The following is a 12,034-nucleotide window of genomic DNA, read 5'->3' as shown; positions in this document are numbered from 1 at the left end:
ATCTCCTTCTTCCCTAGCCACTCTTACTCAGATTACAGGACTCCCTTGTCCCCCCCACTGCAGGATCCAGTCTTCATACATCTTCTCATTTTTATCCTCACGTGTGCTCTTGGAGCTAGAAGACCTCATGGTTTTAAATCCCAATTATATTCTGGTCATTCCCAAATTTATATTTCTTTTTTTTTTTTGAGTTGGAGTATCACTCCATGGCCCAGACTGGAGTGGAGTGGCATGCTCATGGCCACCCCAGCGTCAACCTGCTAGGCTCCTGAGATCCTTCCGCCTCAGCCTTCCAAGTAGCTGGAACTACACGTGCATGCTACCATGCCCAGATAATTTTTGATTTATTGTAGAGACAAGGTCTTGCCAAGTTGCCTGGGCTGGTCTCAAACCTGTGGGCTCAGGCAATCCACTCGCCTCAGCCTTCCAAAGTGTTCAGATTACAGGCTGAGACACTGAGTCTGGCCAAATTTATATTTCTTATTCTGGCCTTTCTTCTAAACTCTAAACTTAGACATTCATCCTGAAATACGACAGGCATTTCGGAATGATTATGTGCAAAAATGAACAGCCAAGTCTACCACCACTCCAACTTACAGTCTCTCCCCCTTTAAGCAATTGTTGTCTGCATTCTGTCAAGCCCTGTGAAGGGTCTGAGATTTTTCCCTACTTGCAAGCTAACTAGTTAGCTACCACAGTTTCATAGACACTGGCAGAAGACATGAGACTGCTGAATCAGAGACAAAGGACTTCATTACTCACAGAAACTGCAGTTTCTAGAGTTTCATCATTTTCTTGCACCATTTCTCCAAGCCCCAATTCTCACAGGGAGAGAGCAGGTGGATATTGGGGAGCAGGGGAATGCAGGGGCAGGGAGCAATAAACACAAAAGCACTGAGGTGGTTTCAGGAGCAGCAAGGGGGCCAATGTGGCTGGGATGGAGTGAGTAAGGGGAGGACAGAAGGAAAAGAAGATCAGAGAGTGGGAAGGGTGTGGCAATGGTGCAAGAAAATCTCTCCTAAACTGTAGTCAGCAAGACTGTCCTTGAATCTGAATATGTCTTAGTCCATTTTTCTGCTGCTATGGCAGAACACCACAGACTGGGTAATTAATAAAATGACAGAAGTTCCAGAGACTGGGAAGTCCAAGAACATGATGCCAGCATCTGGTGAGGATCATTCTAAGATGGAACGGCAGAAGGCCTGAGACAACCAGAGGAAATCTGGTTGAACTCATTCTTTTTTATCAGGAACCTACTCCTATGGTAACGAATGCACCCCTGCAATAATGGCATCACTCCATTCTGGAGCAAGGTGCCCTCATGGCCAGATCACCTTCTGAAGTCCCACCTCCCTATACTGTTACATTCGGGATTAAGTTTCAACACATAAACTTTTGGGGACACATGCAAACCACAGTAGAGGGAGATACCATCTTCCAAAGCTGGTACCATAAGCATTCTTCAAAAGAGTGTCTGGAACAAAGGCCTTCAGTGCTTCTGTTCACAAAATATGCAGAAACCTGAGGATCCCACGGAAAATTGTCTCCCAGCATTTAGTCTTCCACTGCTCGGGCCTAAACCTCCCAATTCATCCTTGACTTTTTTCTGTTTCCTAACCCAGCCTCAACTTTTGCTACCTTACCAACTCCTTCCGTTCTGTTCGGCCTCAAGCCTCCATCTACTTTCTCCTGGATGATTGGCCAGTGGCAATAATGATGGCTTGCTCTCAAAACCCTTCAGTCTGCCCTCAGCACAGCCATCCTCTTACTGCCCAAGGACAAGCCTGTCTCTCTTCTGCTCAATGCCTCCAGTGGCTGCTGTCTCACTCAAGATGAGCCAAAGTCCTTCCCTTCCAAGCCTATGACTGCATTCCCAACCCCTCCCAATCTCTGATCTTCTGTTGCTTCTGCCCCTCCCCCACTCACTCTATCCCAGCCACACTGGCCACCTTGCTGCTCCTGAAGCCCACTCCCACCCCAGAGCCTTTGTGTTTGTTGCTTCCTGGCCCTGCATTCCCCTGCTCCCCAGTATTCACCTCACCTCCCTCAATCTTTGCTCAAATGTCACCTGATCGGCAGAGCTCCCCATTTGCTCTGTGTCCTCCCAGAAGCAGAGAGGTGGACCAGGGAGCAAAATCAGGAGGTGCCAGAAGTGAAACAGGAGAAGAATCAAAGCAAATACATGTAAAAATGTAAGCAACCGGCCTGATCCCACTGGGCCGTTCAGAACACAGTTCAAAATTAAACCCAACAGAGAATGGGAGAAGCTGGGGCATTTATCCACTGAATTTCTTCCTGTATTTGTTTGCTAGGACTGTCATTAAAAAAACAAGATTAGGCTGAGCTTGGTGGCTCAGCCTGTAATCCCAGCACTTTGGGAGGCTGAGGCGAGTGGATTGCCTGAGCCCGTGGGTTCGAGACTAGCCCAGGCAACTTGGAGAGACCTTGTCACTACAATAAAATTAAAAATAGTCAGGCGTGGCAGCACGCGTCTGTAGTTCTGGCTACTCAGAAGGCTGAGGCGGAAGGATCGCTGAAGCCCAGAAGGTTGACGCTGGGGGAGCTGTGAGTGTGTGTGCCAGCTCACTCCAGCCTGGGCAAAGGAGTGAGACTCCAACTCAAAACAAAACAAAACAAAACAAAAATAGACAGAGAGTCTTAAACAACAGAAATTTATCTTCCATGGTTCTGGAGGCTGAAAGTTCAAGACCAAGGTATCGGAGGGCTGGTTTCTCCCACAGCCTCCCTCCCTGGCTTGCAGATGGCCCCTTCTCAACATGTCCTCACATGGCCTTTCTTGGTACACATGTATCCTGATGTCTCCTCCTGTTCTTATTAGGACACCCGTTGTCCTAAGTAGGGCTCCATCCTACTGACCTCAGTTTAACTTAATCACCTCTAAAAGCCCCTATCTTCAAATAAGATCCCTTTCTGAGGTCCTGGGGGTTATGGCCTCTACATACATATTCAGGAAGGACACAGTTCAACCCATGACACTCTGCCATGGCTTGGTTGTCACTATTGTACCTGCTCATGCAGGACAAATTCCATGATAGGGAAGAAAGTTCTTGGCCATAGAATCCAAGCAACGCCGGAGCAAGGCCTACTGGCAGGAGCAACACCAGCCCCTGGGGACTCAGTAGCAGGCAGAGGAGAGAGAGAGAGGGTGTCCACAGCATCTCCTACCCTGCCTCAGTCATTCTGTCTCAGAGAGTACCTCACTGTCACTCTCGGGTTCTTCTTCTTGCTTTATTTCTCTTCTTATCTCTTATTATCACTTGATAGACTCTATGATTTTTTATTAAGATATAATTTGCATACCATAAAATTCACCCACTTAAAGTGTGAAGTTCAGTTGATTTTAGTGCATTCACAAAGTCGGGCAACCATCACCACGGCCTAATTCCAGGATACTTTTATCACCCCAAAAAAGACGCCCATACCCATTAGCAGTCACTAATAATTACATTTTACTTTATTTGTCTAATGATGATGCCTCTTGCTTAGTCTTGAACAGGGACTTGAGAGCAGGGACTCCGTCAGATTTGCTCAGCTCTATCTCCCTTCCCTAAAAAGGGGACTGGTATATGGCAGTAACTCAAATAAGTATCTACTGATTTAATATATGAACCAGAAGCCACCGTGATTAAATGGACCCTGGATTTTGAGACAAGGGAAAAAGGCCGGGAATGGCAGGTAACAGGTTTGTTCCACCTAACGTGAATCTTGTGTGGGCAACACACCTGGGTCCTCGGGGCCTGGTGGTGTTCAGGCACCAACCCAGGATGGAATGGAGCCCCTCTTAAGGATGCTGGCTCCACATACAGGGTTAGTTTAAAATGTATGAACTTGCAGTTAGAATGTCTCCTTTTGTTGTGGGTTACATTGACTAAGATTTAATTCTCTTCTTTTTCTCTTTTTTTTAAAATTGGAGTCTCACTCTGTTGCCCAGGCTGGAGTGCAGTGGCACCATCACAGCTCACTACAGCCTCAACCTCCTGGGCTCAGGTGATCCTTCCACCTCAGTCCCCCAAGTAGCTGGGTCTACAGGTGCACACCACCATACCCAACTAATTTTCTTATTTTTATTTTTATGGGGATGAGGACTCACCATGCTGCCCCAGCTGGTCTGGAATGCCTAAACTCAAGCAATCTTCCTCCCTCAGCCTCTCAGAGTGCTGGGATTACAGGTGTGAGCCACCCCACCCAGCCTAATTCTTTTCTTGTGTCTTGATAAATCTTAAGACTTCTAAGCTTTAGAGCAGATTAAAGAGGCAGTGAATATTCAGCTTTCATAGCAGAAAGAACAGGTTCCCATCTCAGCTTGCCCACTTAGGGCTGGTGTCAGGGTTAGCCAGAAATGACTGGAGGTCAGCGCAGATTTTAACACCAACCAAGTGATGAAAAAGCTTCCACTTTTCAGAACTTTTCAGACTTAGAAGAGACAGAGGATTTGTACTTCCATTTTAGAGACCAAAATCTTTTGCTTTTCCACTCTTCCCTAAAAAGAGGCAATGGAAACAAACATCTTTATTTCCCCAAGCATGACGTGTTTATATATTTAAAAAGAGGAAAAAAGCAATGACAATATCTCAATAAGAATGAAATATGCTAAAGAAGAAGAGGAAAAAAGATCCAAACTTGAACCTAATTTCAGTAACACCAATGGATTGTTTTTAATTCCTTGCTCACAAATTCAAAAACAAAAACTGTCACACTGACGTATCTTCCCAAATTTGGTTGAAACATCCCTCCTGGTTTTGGAGAGGTCTTCTCTTGAGCCCCAGCCAGGAACACATTCCCATGGCCAAGTTGGAGACTTAAAAATGCAAATGCAAACACACAGAGGCCCTTCCAGGAACAGGCAGAGCGTGACTCCAGTGATCCAGACACCTTGTCAGCTCTGCCGTTGGCCCGTTGGGTAAAGTCCCCTCCCCGGCAAGACCAGTAGTTGGGGGTGCCCAGAAAACATTCCAATTGCCAAAAGTGTGTAAATGCCACCCATTTCATTGAATTGCTCTTGTCAAAATAATGAATGTGCATCAAAATAAAACAAACACGGTTTGCCCTCCACTGGGAGTTGAGCATTCCCAGAGAGAGGGAAGGTGCTGAGTTACCGACATGACAGACAGGCCACTTCTGCAATCCTAGGTGGGTAACAGGTGTCTTGGAAGATGCTGTTCCTGCTTACAGCTCTGTGCAGCTGAATTCTGCAATATAAATTATTAAAGAATGTGCAGAACATTACACAGTTCATGTACTTAATGATTATAGTTCACAGTCTAGGTCAGATATAATTAGATGTTACATTAAAATAGCTTCACAGAGCCATTTATTCTGATTTAATTACTTAAAATGATAGCATAATGAGCAATGCTTTCTAGGAAAAAAGTACTCTTTTAAATGGGCTCATTTTAAGTTAATACGAAGAAAATTAATCATTTAACTACACGTAGGGGGACAAGTCCATGTCTTCAGTGACATTGTTTTCATGTCACAAAGGTTGATTTCCTATGACAGCATGTTACAAGTGATAGGAAAATAAATTGTTTTTCCCCCATGGGAATAAAGATTCTAATTTTCACCACTCTCTCCGAATCTTACTCTCTTTCACTCGAGCCCAGGCACAAGCAACAGTGACTTGCAACGTCAGCACTGAGCCACAAACAGTCAAGCAAGACCACCTCTGTGGACAGTAGAGAGTTATGAACACTCCACACCAGCATGACGGTAGCTTTAGGAACTAGTCAGAAGCCGCATCATGGCACAGTAGCTAAGGAATGGGACTCTGGAATCTGACAGGGACGAGGTTCAGTCTCAGCGTTGCAATTTAAACCTATGAGACTAGAGGCAAGTTGTTTAGCCTGTCCAGGCCTCCATTTCCTCATCTTCAAACTAACGATAAAGAGAGCACCTACCTCATTGGGTGGTTCTGAATATCTAATGAGATTCAGCACACAAAGCACTTAGCACGAGCCTGGCATGTAGTAGCGGAGAATAACTGGTAGCTCTTGCTATTGTAAATAGAGAGAACCAAGATCTTGCTAGCTCCTGGCCCCGGCCTGCATGCATTCCTCAGTCTTCAGGCCACTCCTGCATGTTTCCAGGGGAAACGATAAAAGTCTTGAACAGAAGGGATGGGGTCTCCTCCAACCCAGTTGCTTTCTTCTGTTTCTAATAACCATCAATGATAAGAGATCCCCTTATGAAGCTTTTAGAGTAGTATCAGTTCACCAAAAAAAAAAAATCAACAAGATTTAAAAACATATGGCAATGTTTATCTGCTATATTTCTGTCCTGAGTCAGGCTTTGTAGTGAAAATATTTGATGCCGGGCTCAGGGGAATGGAAAAAAAAAATTTTAATCAGGAACCTTCCTATGAATACCTTCTTAAGACAGCAGTAATACTACTCAGGGGATGCTTTATTTCTTTGGATCCTGGGACGCTTAGCAAAGGTGATGACAGAAAACACTGGCTTATGAATGCAGGGGGCTGTGGCAGCCAAAATAATGTGTCAAACTTGGCCTTGCATGAGCAACCACCATCCAAGGGAGAGCTGACACAATCTTCAAATGTATCACATTCTGGACGAGAAAAACTAAAGAAGTCATGGAGTTTTGAGAGCATGGACTGTCACAGAAATCGCTGGTGTTTAAAATGAGTTTTGCTCCCCTTGGGGCAGAAAACTACATGTTGCACTGAGTCAAAGAGGAGAGTGGTATAATAGGGCTATCTTAGTTTGGGTACCTCCAAGATCCTACCCTAAAGCAAAAATTGAGGCATAACTAGCTTATTAGAAAAGCACGATGGCCAGCTTTACATCTCACTTTGGCTAGGCTGCAGTTTCCAGTCAGTCAATTAAGCACTCCTCGAGTTGTTGCTGAGAAGGTATATTGTAGATGTGATTAACAGTCGTTGACTTAAAGTGAAGGAAATTATCCTCCATATTCTTGGTGGGCCTGATCCAATCAGTTGGAAGGCAATAAAAGCAGAGTTGAGATTTCCCTGAGGAGGAAGAAATTCCACTGTGGACTCCAGTGTCATCTTCTGCCCAAGACTTCCCAGTCTTCTCCTTCTGATGGCCTGGCCTGCAGACTTTTGGACTGGCCCAGCCAGCCTCCACAATTGCACAGTAATTCCTTCCAATAAATCTTTTATATATATATAGGAAGCATTTTCATTTATTTAATGATTTTTCCACTATATTTTTCAACTTATTTCCTTAGTGTTTGCCCTAGGGCTTACTATATACATCTTAACTTACCAGAATCAGTTTCAGATTCATATTAACTTAATTCCAGTGATATATAGAAGAGTTATTCATATATACGTCTATTCACTTTTTCCCTTTAGAGTTATTATTTTTATACATATTATAGCATAAATGTTTCATACCCATCAATATATTGTTATAACTTTTACTTTTTATAATTATAATTGTATTACTTTTAGAAAAGGCAAGAAAGGAGAGCAAGTTTATATTTACAGTTTTGGCTATGCTAGCCTTCCTTTTTATCATTTCTTGTTCCTTCATTTAGCTCAGTGTATTTGAGTTACCACCTGGGGTCATTTCCTTAGTCCAGTGTAGCTTTGCACCAATCCAAGCATTTTAGTGCTAGTATTGACAAATAGTTTACATTTCTATATGTTCTAGACCCAACAATACATTACATACATGTGGTTTTCTGCAACTGCTTTTTAAATCAGTTAAGAGAAAAAAGTTGGAAAAATATGTATTCATAACTGTCTTTTATAATTACATAATTACCTTTGCTGGTGCTCTTTGGTTTTTTGTATGTGTGGATTCAAATTATTATCTGGAGTTACAGGCTTTCATCTGAGAAATTTCCTTTAGTAATTCTTACAAAGTGGGTTTACTACCAACAAATTCTCTCAATTTTTATTTATTTACAATAAACAAATAGCTTTGTTATATAAAAGATCTGTCTTGACTGACAGATTACTTTTCTTTGAGCACTTTGAATATGTTATCCCACTGCCTCTGGCCTTCATTGCTTCTGATGGAAAGTCAGCTGTTAATCTTACTAGGACTCCCTTGTAAATGATGAGTCATTTTTCTCTCGCTGGTGTCAAGATGTTCTCCTTGTCTTTGGTTTTCAGCATACTTACCATGATGGGTCTATTTTCGGATCGCTTTGCATTTATCCTTTTTGGTGATTGTTAAGCTTATTGAATATATAAACTAAGGGTTTCTCTACATTTGGGAAGTTTCCGTCATTATTTCTTTGAATTTTGTTTTTTTTCTGTACCCTTCTCTCTCTCTTCTCTACTTTTGGTACTCTCCTTATACATACTATACATTGGTCTACTTAATAATGTCCCACATTTCTCTGAGGCTCTGTTTATTTTTCTTATTCTTTTTTCTCTGTTCTTTGGATGGGCATAATCACTATCAGTCTATCTTCAAGTTCACTAATTCTTTCTTCTGTTGGTTTAAATCTATTGCTGATCCCCTCTAGTAAAATTTTTGTTTTAGTTATTGCACTTTTCAAAACCAGAATTTCCAATATTTTTGTCTAGGCATGGTGGCTCATGCCTGTAATATCAGCACTTAGGGAGGCTGAACCAGGAGGATTGCTTGAGGTCTGGAGTTTGAGAGCAGTCTCAGCAACATAGTGAGAACTTGTCTCTACATAAAAACTTAAAAAGTTAGCCAGGCATGGTGGTGTGTGACTATAGTCCCAGCTACTAGGGAGACTGAGGTGGAAGGATTACCTGAGCCCAGGAAACTGAGTCTGTGGTGAGCCATGATCATGCCACTGCAATCCAGCCTGGGTGACAGAGGGAGATCGGGCCAAAAAAGAAAAGAAAAGAAAAGAAAGAAAAAAAGAAAAAAACATAATATTTCCATTTTGCATTTTTAAAAATAATTTCTCTGTATTTATGGTCTCTATTTGATGTGACATTACCATCATACCATTTTTTATTTCTTAATCATGATTTCCTTTAATTCTCTGAACACATATAATGTCTAATTTAAAGTTCTTGTTAAATATGACATCTGGCCACTTTCATAGGTAGTTTTTGTTGCCATCCCAAACATCTCCAATAAAATATGGGCCATACTTTCTGTTTCTTTGCAAGTCTTAGAATTTTTTGTTGGAAACTAGACATTTTAGATCTGATACCATAGCATCTCTGGGTACTGGTCTGCCCTCCCCTGGAGTTTGTAGCTGTTGTTTGCTTACTTACTTGTTTAGTGACTGGCTGGATTATTTTAGTGAACTCTATGTTCCCCGTAATGTGAAACTTCTGATGTTGCCCCTCAGGGACCCCAGCCTGGAGTATGCCCGCAGTCACCCTGGGATGACAATGGTTTTGACAGATTCTCCTTGACTTTCTCTTTTCTTGACCATACCCAGCTGTTAAGCCCCACTAACTGCTCTACTATTTTTAACAATGTTCTGGGGTATAAATTGCTTCATAGACAGACCCACTCAAACTTCACTCCCAAGAGACAGTTGCTGAGGTCAATTTTGAGACTTCTTCTGACCCCTGAAGGGCTCTTCACACTCTTCTCTTCCCCTGTTTCTCTGGCAAACTAATTGACCTACAGTTCTGCCCATATCAACAATAAATCTGTGAGTCTCCAAACCATTCACCACAACCTCCCCTATTTTTGACAGGACTCTTAGGCTTATACTTCTTGCTAATCAAGTCAGGTCCCCTGTGGGGATATTTAGAGCTCTCTGTTCTATGACCCTCTTCTCCCTCATGGAAAATTCTCTAAGCCAAGTCTCTGGTACTGGGCAGGGACAACGGCAAACTTAGTGACACCCTTACCTTAGGAGCTGAGCATTTGGTGGAAAGGGGGCAGCAACCCGTGTCACCTTGTCTTATTTCCCTCGGCACACCACCCTCACCTGTGAGCCTGGTCCGGGTGATTGTAGTCCCAGTGTTCTCAGTGGCACTGTGCTCAAGGTAGAGCCTCTGTCCCATGAGGGGGGCTGGGCAGAAGAAGAGAGCCTTCACCTCTTACCTCACTTGCCACTACTTAGTCTCAGAGACAGGTGGCGGGGGCAGGAGGAATCTTCCTGGGAAAACTGCCCTCTGACTGGGAGCTGGGAGGAGAGGAAGCCCTGTGTTCCTGACTATATCAGTCTAGAAAGCTGGGACAGGGGAATTGAGGAAGTAGGTCTTCGTTCAGATATCACAGACTCTTGCTGTTGTTATGGAATATTAGTAGATTTTCTTCAATAAACATGTCTTCATTTGCTGTGGCCTTAGAACCACTTCCAGAGATTTTAAAAAACAAAAACAAAAAAACCCCAGTTCTCACCAGTTTACTGAAGACATATCTGCAGAAGTCTTTGCACTTTTATGACAGTGGAATCCAGTTGAGTGTTTAAATATTAATTTGGCTTTTAATCCCCCTGGAAGAGTGGCAAGAAAATGGGATTTATTCTAGGCCTTCACTTGAAAGTACCTTGCATATCCTGTTTCCACTGCATTGCTAGCTCTGTGACTTTAGGCAAATTATTTTACCTTTCTTGGTCTTTGTTTCCTCATCTATAGACTGGAACACTGTTTCCCTATATTGCAGAGATATAGCTAACAAGAATGTACTGTATACTTGAAAACTGCTGGCAGTAGATCTTACATGTTCTCATCACACACCTAAAAAAATAACTCAGTGAGGTGACGGATATGTTAATTAGCCTGATTGTGGTCATCATTTCACAATGTGTATGTATATCAAAACATCATGTTGTACCTCAATGCAGAGATGCTGTGAGGAACTGAAATTATATATATATAGTGTTCTACATGTACTAGACTTTTGGGGGAAATGAAGCTGTTTTTATTATCACTCAGGAGAGCCTCCAATTCATATTTTCTCTTTGATCACGAAATTAACCCTCTCTTAAAATGTTAGTGCATTCTCCATCTCTCTGTGCTCCCACTTCCATCTGCACATACACACACACACACACACTCTCTCTCTCTCTCTCTCTCTCTCTCTCTCTCTCTCTCTCTCTCTCACCCCCCCACCCAGTGTACAATTCATTCAAGGGGAAAAAGAGGAATAACAGTTGATTTTCCTCCTTTTAAAAAAATCTGGTTTTTCAATGTCACATACCCACAGGAAATCCTCCCACACATGAAGGAAAGTGTTGCAAAACAGAGAATGGCAATGCCTGAGTTCCTGTCTGTAGCTAATCAACAAAATGGGAAATTTGGAGGAGAGCAAGCAGCCCCCAAAACCATTGCCAACATGAGCAGAACCTTTCAGCAGTGGTTCTCCAACTGCAGAGTGTAGAAGCACTTCTGGGGAATTCTGTTGAAAATGCTGAATCCAGAACTGTGGCTGGGGACCTGGAATTGGCATGATGAATAGCCCCCACGAGATTCTGATGCAGACGATCTTGCTACTTTGAGAACTCTCTCTGGAAGCTGACTCAAGCATCTGTAATACCTTACTGGTATTGGAAGATGATGTACAAAAGATTTATACCCTGGGTCTACCCTGACCCCTGAGAAGTAATTAGGGACTCTTGGATAACTTCAGTTCTTAGTCGAGCCTCTCTCTCTCTGGAAACTCAGAAGGCAGCCCAGGGCCTCTATGCACAATCAAAATTCCTCCACTTCTTTCTAGAAAGAGAAGTAGGCAGGCCAGCCCTGGGCCTGTTGTTTTTATATCCATTTCTCTCCCATCCCAGCTCTGCTTTGTAAATCAAGGAAGCTAACTCTGGGGGTACATCTCCAGGTTCCTGGGTCATTCGCCTTCTAACTGCTTGTGTCCAACTAGAAGTGCTGGCAGAAGATAGAAGACAGGAGGAAGGCAGCAGCCAATATTTCTCCATGTTCCAGTTCCTCCATGTTCCAGTTCCCATTAGACAGCCCCTGCTTTCTAGGTGGCCCTGGCCACTGCGATCCAGTAATGTAGCCCACCTTGTCCCTTGATCTCTACATCCTAAAGGGGGACATGATCCATCACCTTGTCTCTATCTTCTCCAGTTTTCCACATTCAGTCCCTTCTGTTGTAAATACTTGAAGAGGTTTCTGTCTTTC

The sequence above is a fragment of the Carlito syrichta genome, unplaced genomic scaffold (genome assembly GCF_000164805.1).
Source record: "Carlito syrichta isolate Samal-C Ts95f unplaced genomic scaffold, Tarsius_syrichta-2.0.1 Scaffold316017, whole genome shotgun sequence".
Taxonomy (NCBI): domain Eukaryota; kingdom Metazoa; phylum Chordata; class Mammalia; order Primates; family Tarsiidae; genus Carlito; species Carlito syrichta.
Note: the sequence above shows the minus strand (reverse complement) of the source record.